Source organism: Gopherus evgoodei, chromosome 7, assembly GCF_007399415.2.
Source record: "Gopherus evgoodei ecotype Sinaloan lineage chromosome 7, rGopEvg1_v1.p, whole genome shotgun sequence".
Taxonomy (NCBI): Eukaryota; Metazoa; Chordata; order Testudines; family Testudinidae; genus Gopherus; species Gopherus evgoodei.
In genome coordinates this window covers 111,540,280-111,549,910 of record NC_044328.1, presented here as the reverse complement: position 1 = coordinate 111,549,910, position 9,631 = coordinate 111,540,280, and positions in this window count along the sequence as shown.

Here is a 9,631-nt window from a genome sequence, read left to right as displayed (position 1 = left end):
GCAACTGTGGGTAATAGATTCAGCTTTCGTCAGGCACTGGCCACTCTGTAGGCAGGATACGGGACAGGATAGTACAATGGTCTGCATTTGTATGGTAGGTCCTGCAGTCTGCAATAAAGGCTAGATGCTCAGTCTGCCTAGCCCCCAATGTAAAGAGCTCCCATTTACTTCTATGATAGTTCCTTATGAAGATCCAGGATCAGGCCCTTTAACACACACAGCACAAATATAATATTTAGTCTTTGCCTTCAAATGCAGGGTGGAATGGCTTCGAGAGAGAGCTTACAGAGAGTTCTCAATAAAATATTGACACCTCTTGGCTCAAGCTTATTTCTAACTAACTCTAGCATGTAATTAAGTTTGTATTAGTGACAACAAAACAACCAATGTTATTACTCCTCAGACCATGTACCTCTCACTGGATTTCCCAGAGGAGAACATGGAATGAATAGGGAATGTATTATTAATATGTGGAACTCACTGCTGCAGGGAATTATTAATGCAAATATGTTAGTAAGTTTAAGGACTAGACATAGCATCTGCAGTGCTTCTGGCAAAGATAACTGAATCTTCATTCTTCTGGACATAGACTTATCATGACATGGAGGTTCAGGAAGAAATCCTTACATCCAAAATGAAATGCATCATGGGGTGCTGTTGGGGTTGATATATCTTACCCAAAAGCATCTGGCATTCTCCACTGAAAGACACATGATTCTTGATCAAATGAACCTTTGCTCTATTCCATCATGGCAATTTTTCTGTTTCTCCTTTGGGTAAATATTACCATTTAGCGGTAACTGCTTGTATGCCTTGGAGGGAATTGCTGTGGTATTAAACAAAAGAGCCAAAAAAACCCTTTCATACTTTTATTTCCTAAGAAAATGAATTTCCTATTCTCAGAACCTCTCCACAAGAACTTCATTGAGACCGATTGACACTTCTACTTTGAGTATGTGTCTTGTCTTGGGGTGGCTTGTTTCACTCACAAAGCAGCCAAACCCCAAAATGTCCTGCTTGAGCTACTGTAGCGGGAACCAGGGCTTTCCAGATCAAAGAAGTTTGTGGGCAAGCTCCCAGCTGGAACTATTGCATACATGACAGACTGTGGATTACTGCTAGTGTTTTTCTTTACTTCCTGATTCAGCACACACACACACACACACACACACACACACACACACACACACACACACACACACACACACACACACACACACACTCTCTCTCTCTCTCTCTCTCTCTCTGTCCCTCTGTTGACACCCAAAGTGGGTTAGGTTTGCTAATAGGTGAGTGGAACAAAGGTTTAGAAATATTTTTAGAGGTGCTAGTCAGATAAAGCCTGCACCTTCCCATTGGTTGAGAAAGAAACTGCCTACTGTAAGCTTAACATGTAAATACAGCTGCTGTTTACCTCCTTGTTTTTCAAGAGCAGCCTCCAGTACATTCAGAGACTTAGGGAATTTCCACTATTTTTCTCAACATTTTTTTCCTCTTGGCCTTCAGACATATACATTGTGTTGTTTTGACGTAATTTCAAGCAAATATTTTGCCACCAAGAGGCAGTGCAGGGTCATGGAGGTCCTGCAGGCTTGGGCTTCAGTCTTTCAGCCCTCCTCAGTAAACAATGGCTCTATAACTCATTAAACTCTCCTTTGATTACTTTTTCCTGTCTCTGATTGTTTCGGAGCAACAGGGGTGGATTCTACACTCAACAAACTTTTTTCCTGCTACTAAATTTACATGGCTTTCGAAAGCGCTTTGACAATAACACCATCAAATAGAAATTAAAAGTGTAAACAAAATCCTGGGAAATCTGTAAATGCTACAGGGGAACTGATAATTTGGCTATACAGAATAACTTCTGCCTCCATGACTTTTCTAAGAGCCGTCCTTTCTCTTCCAAAATTCTTCTCCAGACTCTCAACATCTTTTTTGATTTCTGTAACATCTTCCTTTCCAGATTCCCTGACACATGCATCACCCCTACTCCATTCCATACAAAACACAGTTGATCATCATCTTCCTTGCTTGCCATTGGGACCAAACTACCCCACGCCCCTTTGAATTCCTCCATATTTCCCCATTTCATTGCACCAATTCAACCTTCAGGTTCTCACTTTCATGGTCCTTCACAGCTCTGCTTGTCTGTTACCGCATAGGCTTCTCTGCTTCTTTGACTCCACCTGCCTGCAAGCCTCATCTGCCCTTCAGCTTCCCCTGCAAATAGCTCCACATCTCCTCCTCCTTACATGGAATGCCATCCCTGAACCAATCCACACTTCCTTCTCCTTTATAGCCTTCCACAAGACCCACCTCTGCCACAGACCTGTAAGAAATCAGCCAGTCAGTGATGGCTTGACGGGCAGATAGGATCAGCGGGAATTTACTTAATCTATTGATAATAATTAGCCCTTTTCTTAATTTTCTTTAATCATCTAAACACAGAATGGAGATTTCATTTTCAAGGATTATCATCTGTGAAAGAAAATGTCTGTCTGTCTCATCTTCATGATATCTAAATCCCTAATCTCTTATGCATAATCTAGATTAATAGAACAAATAATCTACTCTGTTACAAACAGCCTAAAAAGCAGTATTCTTATGTGTACAAGAAACCCAGGACAGTGCAATCCATACTAACACTAATCAGTACTATAAAGGTGCCTCCTGCCAAAATACTCAGTGACCTTTAGCACCAAAAGCCCTAATCAGGATCAAGATCCACCTGCACATTTTACAAACACACTAGTAGACATGGTCTGTGCATTAAGGAGCTCTTAGCTGGAATTTCTACTAGTATTTGTTAAGCACCCTCAATGTGCTCAGCACTACAGAGCACATGAAAAACAGATAGCTCCTGCCCCACAGTCTACACAAGAGAGACACAGAGCAGACAGGAGGCGAGGGGAAGCTCGAGGCAGCATTGACTTGGATGTTTTATTAAGGTCGTCCTTGTTATTGACTCATTCTTGTGGGCATTGCAAGAGGAGTATGGAGACGGTGGTACATAGGTGGATCATAATGTGGAATGGATTCTGTGACTAAGGGGCAGTGCAGAAAAACAGGCAGGGAGTGGGGACATTTATACAATTGGCTCTGACTCTGATCACCTTCTGCATTAAGATCGAGAGACAAGGAGAGATTTGCTGCACCATTCCCAGTATCATGTAACGCTACCAGTATTCCTGTGATAAAAGAAGGGCCATGGCACCTGCCCTAAGGTCTGTGGATTCAAGAGTAATTGACATTGCTGCATTGGGTAATAATATCAACCCTGCTCTTTGCAGAAGTCCCCCATAAACCTCCCATCTCATTACTGAAATACAATAGAATGATTGTAAAGATAAATTTATTTTGCTACCCTGAGGGTCTGACTGACTCACCAGGTGACCCTCAGCCAAAGCAATAGTTGGCTCATCTGATATAATAGGACACATTCATCCTTAGTGTAACTCCAGTGGCTTCAGTGAAGTTACACCAGGAATTAATTGGTCCCCAGGTCTGCTCTTGCATCCCCTTTCAGCTCAGTGCTTCTATCATTGAATAATTTTGAGTGTCACATAGACGACCTCAGTTCATTGAATTAAACTGAACTGGTCAATTGATTGTCTGATACATTGGTTATTGTATTAGAGTCAGTTCTCTGCTAACACCAAGGTGATACCATCTGCCAACCCATGCAAGCTCTCATTGAGTTCCATTTGCTAGTTAAGGCCCTGGTCTTGAAGGGTGCTGAGTTAATAGGACTTGCAAGTGACACCCAAATGCTACTGCGATTACTTCTTAGAAATAGATACAGTAATAATCTTCTGTTTAGCAGAACAGCATTCGTAGGGGCAAAAAAAGCTACAAAAATAGCTTGAAAAATAAAAAGAAAATGAATTTCAACCTAGAATAAAAAAGGCTGTGTTTTGATTATGTGTGTGTGTGTGCACGCGTGCGTACACTCGTTTGCATTCACCATGTAAGAAGTCAGTCATGTTTTTGTGGAACAGTTTTTAAAAAAGAATAAAAAAAGCTCACGAGTGAGATGAATGTTTACAACTAAGATTCAAAAACTGTCTTTTCCACTCAACACCTTGGCAAGAAGGTCTAAATATAGGAGCTGTGTAGAAGCAGAAACAATTAAATGTTCCCGTTTGCTACAGTCCTCTCCATTTGCATTTTCTATTTTGATTTGACCACGCTGCGTGCAGCTTGACCTTTTAAAGATAGCAGTGCACTTCTGAAGCATCTTGCCAGCATCCCTGCACACAAGGTGACCTTGTCAGCTGCAAAATCCAGATGTGTGAAGGTCTGGAATGTATTTTTCCCAGCAACAGTGTTTGGGTCTCTCACCAGCTTCCTGACTGTTCTGTTAAAAGCATTTCGTGTTTCTTGGCTAACTCGAGAGCTTGCTGTTGTGGTACTTGTAGCAAGGATGATCCATTGTAGGAAGGCTTGTGCTTCACACAGTTTAGCGAGGAGAGGGAATTCACTCTTCAAACACACTCCTCTTTAGAAGTTTCTGCAAGCTGGTCCTTCTCAAACCATTGAAGCATTTAGGGCAGGGGAAAATGAGGGTGTGAGCTGGATTTTGCTTTTTATAATCATGTCACAAAGCCAGACTATGAGATAGGAGACGTCATCAATTTGTAAAAACCCATTAGTTGCTGGAGTCTTTCAGTCTTCTAGGTCAGCAAGGTCCAGAGTGCTTTCACTCCTCACTAAAAGTCAGTAGGATGCACAGCATCATACAGGATGGGTATGGGTATCATTCTTCTTGTCTGGTAACTTATTTTTGCAGTTTTCTCTTTTCCACAGGAGGCTGGTGGGTATGTATCTTTCTCCTCCAACACATAGGGAAAGCAGGTGCCCGGCTCTCAGAGTCAGATCTAGAGAGTAGTTATTCAGCCACTTTTTGTGGCTGGTTTTTCATGGAATTGTCTTGAGGGTGGGTGCAAGAGAGAGTGAATTTTGCCACTTTGTGGGTTTGATGTTCCACAGAGAAACAGAGGATTATAGCAGTTACCAGACCACTAGTCCATCTGTGTCTAGTAGGGCTAGTTGAAAATTTCCCATTTAAACTGTTTTTTGGTGGAAAATTGGGGCTTCAACTAACTGAATGCTCATCTCCCACATTCCTACTAGACTATTGCAATCACCACTGGTTCCCTCAAGTTTTCCACATGTTGAGGCAGGTGGGTGGCATTCTTACTCCTTCCTCCTGCCTTCCTCTGTCCCTTCCTCCTGTGCTGTCTGTTCCATTGGACATAAGGTGCTTAACTTCTCTTGCTTGAATTGCTCTGGTGCTGTCAGGGTGGCCTGCTATTTCTGGAAGCTGAGTGCTTTCTCTCTCACTGACTAGGAGCAGGTGCTGCTAGTGCTGCAGAGTTAAGACCTGGGTAGCAGGTTAATACCAGCAGCAGCCACTGCAGTTCAGAGGACTTCAGAAAATGGTTAATTACTAATCTTCTAGGAGGAAATGTGGCCTCGTGGCTGGAGGTTGGGACTGGGTCCAATCCCACTTCTGCCACTGACTTGTGTGACTTCAAGCAAGTAACTTAATCCCTCTCGGCTGCGGAGCCATTTTTACAACAGAGATAATATCTATATAAGAGAGGTGTTGAAGCTTGCTTAATAAACGTTAATAAAATGCTTAGAGCTTCTCAGGTATAAAGAAGTTGTAGAAATGCAAAGTGTTTATTATTAGGGTGCAGGTTTTTCCATAGGGCTTTGTGGGTGTGTATGGGTGTGAGGCCACAGATATGGTTGTGATCCATTCTCTGAACTTGCAGATCACTTAGCACATATGTTAATTAGGTGGACAGTCACTTAGGATTTCATTTGTATGCACAGCTATTGAAGTGTGCACACTGCTACTGTCCGAAAGACATCGTGTTTCTATTAGAGATGGGCACAAACCGCTACCTGAATCCAAACATCTTCAACTTTGGATTTGAGGTTTGTAGCTTGGGCCTGTTTCCAATTTTTATGGCTTAGCTCTTCTCCAGAGCTACAATAAATGGAAAGAACACGGTGAAAAAAAACATCGCCTGAAAGTGCCCCCATGTGAGACACGGTACATGGATTATGTATCAATTAGCAATACAACAGCACAATGGCCTGATACCATTGCCAGGGGAGACTCCAGGAGACCATCATCAGCCTAGTGAGTGGGGATTTGCTGGAACTGAAGGCATGCTGTACCATGGGAAGAAAGCTGCTGTCAGGCAACAGAGGTCTAATTTTTGATGAAGAAGAGATGCTTTCCAGAAACTAGGGAAGAGAAATGGGAAATCATTTGCCACTGAATGCCACACATTCGTCTGTGAATAATCTAAGACCGAAAGGATGAGCACCATGTTCTAAAGAGCTGTCATCTTCCTGTATGTGCAAGGTGACAACACAGCAGATGAAATGCCGGAGTTTCTTGCTGCAAAAGTAGCAATTCCTCGCCATCTATTGAGGAAAATATGAGTCTGGGCAAATCAGATCTGGTCAGAAAAGGGGGGAAACATTCTGAGAAAACTTTAGAAAAGTTTCCATTCCTCCTCTCTGCCCCCCAGTAGAAATCCTTAACCAATATGAAAGTAAATAGGAGGATTGTATTTATAATCTCTATCTAATCTTCCAGAGAGATGGCCCCAAACCTAGACCGTGGGCCTGAATGCACCTGAAAGAAGGGAGTTTTGGAATCTGATCTGAGATCTGGATTTGAATTGTGCAGGAGGCTCTTCTCTCTATAATGGGCTGAACCAAAACCCTGGATCCAAACACTCCTGAACTAGGGAGTATTCAAAATCCAGATCCAGATTTTGCACCTCAGATGCATCTCCAATCTACAGGAACACTCAGACCCAACTCAAGTCAAGTGCTGCCATTTGGAATCTGGTGAGTTTCAAATGTTGGACGTCCAGTGTCATAAAGTGTGGACTGCATTAACCTACTGTGTGTGTGTGTGTGTGTGTGTGTGTGTGTGTGTGTGTGTGTGTGTGTGTGTGTGTGTGTGTGTGTGTGTGTGTAGAGGGGAGGGAAGGGACATTATTTCTTCAGTCTGGATTACTTTAAAGTAGTCCCCAAAACTCTGACTGCAACTGGAAATTCCTCAGTGCAGCACCAAGTATTTATTTCTTACTAACCATAGGAGAATAATCAACATGATATGGAATGAAAAGCAAAAAAATCTCAGAGCAAATATATAGGATCAGATCCTCAACTGGTGGTGGCATTAACATCAATGGAAAGATGCTGATTTACTCCAGCTGCAGATCGGGCCCATAGACCCTATCTTAGCAAAAATGGGTCTGATACTTTCCAGTTGGACCTTTCTCTCCATCTCTGCAGGTGGTAACGTCCCTCTTTTCCTGCTACCCTCTGGTTGTGAGCCTCTTTCCCCTCTCTAATGCAGTTCGGCTTCTCTCACTACTCAATGCGTCTCCTGTAAGTCCCCTTCTGTCCTTCAAGGCCTCTCTATTTGCTCAAGGCCTTTCTCCATGGTCCAGTTACCCTTCTGCCTCCATCACTTCCCCTACCTTGCCACTTGACTGCGCTCCCTTTACATAATGGTATCTTATCCTTGCCACTTCCCCCTGAGTATTATCAGAGTGTGCAGCTGGAAAAGGAGCAGCTCATTACAAAAGTGTTTCCTACTGTGAGAAGACTAGAAGATGGGAGGAGCTGCAAGGATTTGAAATACATACACACACACACACACACACACAAAGACTTTGTGGAAATTGATTTTTCTCCCATATAATTAGTTCCCATTAAATTGAAATTGCTTTCCACACTGAGCCGTTGCCAGTCAAATATCGTGCAACCTCCTGGAGGTGAATGATCAGTGGATTTTGTGCCTCAGATTTAATTGTGGATTACTCATGCCCAATATAATGTTAGCAGGAGCTAATAAGTACAGCTGGAAGCTTTACAAGCTATTACAGCCCCCTTGGAGTAAGAGAACTCTGAGGAAACGTGGAGTAAATTTTTGTGGTGAGGCAACAGGGGTCTCCCAACATTGCCTTCATGATGGCCACGATTTTGGGGACACTAAAATTAGCTGGCGACTATCTGGAATGAGAAAATCTGTGTTTGTAATCAGCAGTGTCTTGTGAAATTGAGATGGAGGCACGTTGTTGCCCTGCCAATGCAACTAGCGTCTACCCAGGAGAAAGCTCTTGCTTTCAGGTGCCAGAAGAGTGTGTATGTGTCATTGTGCTGTTGGGAATTCCTTGGCATCTCTCTCTTCAGTGATTGGAGCAATTTATTCAGACTAGCACCTGAATGGAATTCTGCTACATTTTCAGCCTCACAAACTGGCTTCTTGGAGCTAAGTAAATCAAGTCCTGGGCAAAGCAGCTGTTTTACTAGTTATATTTACTGACCTTAGCAAGCCAAAAGTGGAAGCACATCATTACGATTACAGAGCAAAAAGAGTTTTATGGAGAGAGCCAATGACTTTTAAAAACGAATATAATATACACTGTATTTTATTCAAACAGAGAAAGGAAGAGGTTGAAATTAACATCACAGCCCTGAATCTAAATAAGTTTCCTCTTCTTTTTTCATTTCACAGCCTCAAATTCAAATGCATGCTGTCTCTCAGAATCCTTTGTATTAGTTTCCAGGTGCTTACGAATGGGAGATTAAGGAGGAAACTATATTAGAGTATATAAAGGATTTTATACAATGCATTTAAGGGACTTAGACACTATGGTAATGAGTGCAAAGTGAATGCTTTACTTGGATAAACGGATAGATTGTAAAATATCTGAACTGATCCATTTCATCAGAAGGTCAGAGATTGGGGCATTGAGAGCAGGTTTTCAGTCTTACATCCCTACATAAAAACCAACCAACCAAAACCTCAGCAGCTGGTCATACAGCCCAGACTTTCTAAAGCAAAAATGCTTACACCCAGAAGTTTAAGAAAATAGACAATGTTCTTGTGGTGTAGCTGATATAGCTGATTTTATATGGTGTACACACACACGATCTGAAATAGCTGATTTTATATGGCACACACTCTCTCTCTCTCTCTCCGGCCCGGAGGACACTCTATCAGATCATAACAGACTATTCTAACAGAAGTGAAAATTCAGGACCTACGCTCTATGATAATTCCTCTGTCTTAAAAAGAAGAAAACCAATACTGTCTTAAGTGACCGAAAAGAAGCCATCCATTAGAGTTTGAGTTGAATTTCACTCTGGACATTTAAAGATACTTCTGGAGAATGGGGATCATTTAGTGTCTAGTGGATTCCCAAAGTTTTAGAACTGATGATATATCCACATTGGGTTAGATCACAGCCCACCAAGGACTATACACTAAATTGTCCGCAGTCCATCCTCCAAAGATATATCTTCTGGGCAGTATTCTACCGTTGATCTCCACTCCTGCACTATCCAGTCCTGCTCTGCACTTGGACCAGGTGGGTTTTTCTGGAAGTGATGAACACATAATATATTAAACAAAGCAACTCAGATGATCTAATGTCCTTGATCTCTCCTTGGGGCAGTATTCCATCTTCCTTTTTACTCTTTGCTCCTTCTCTGCCTGTGTTGGATATTATTACTTGTTAATTTAGGTGTTTAATTTAGACTGTAAGCTCCTTAGGGTAGGGAGCTTGTATTCTTCTTTGCTGCTAAT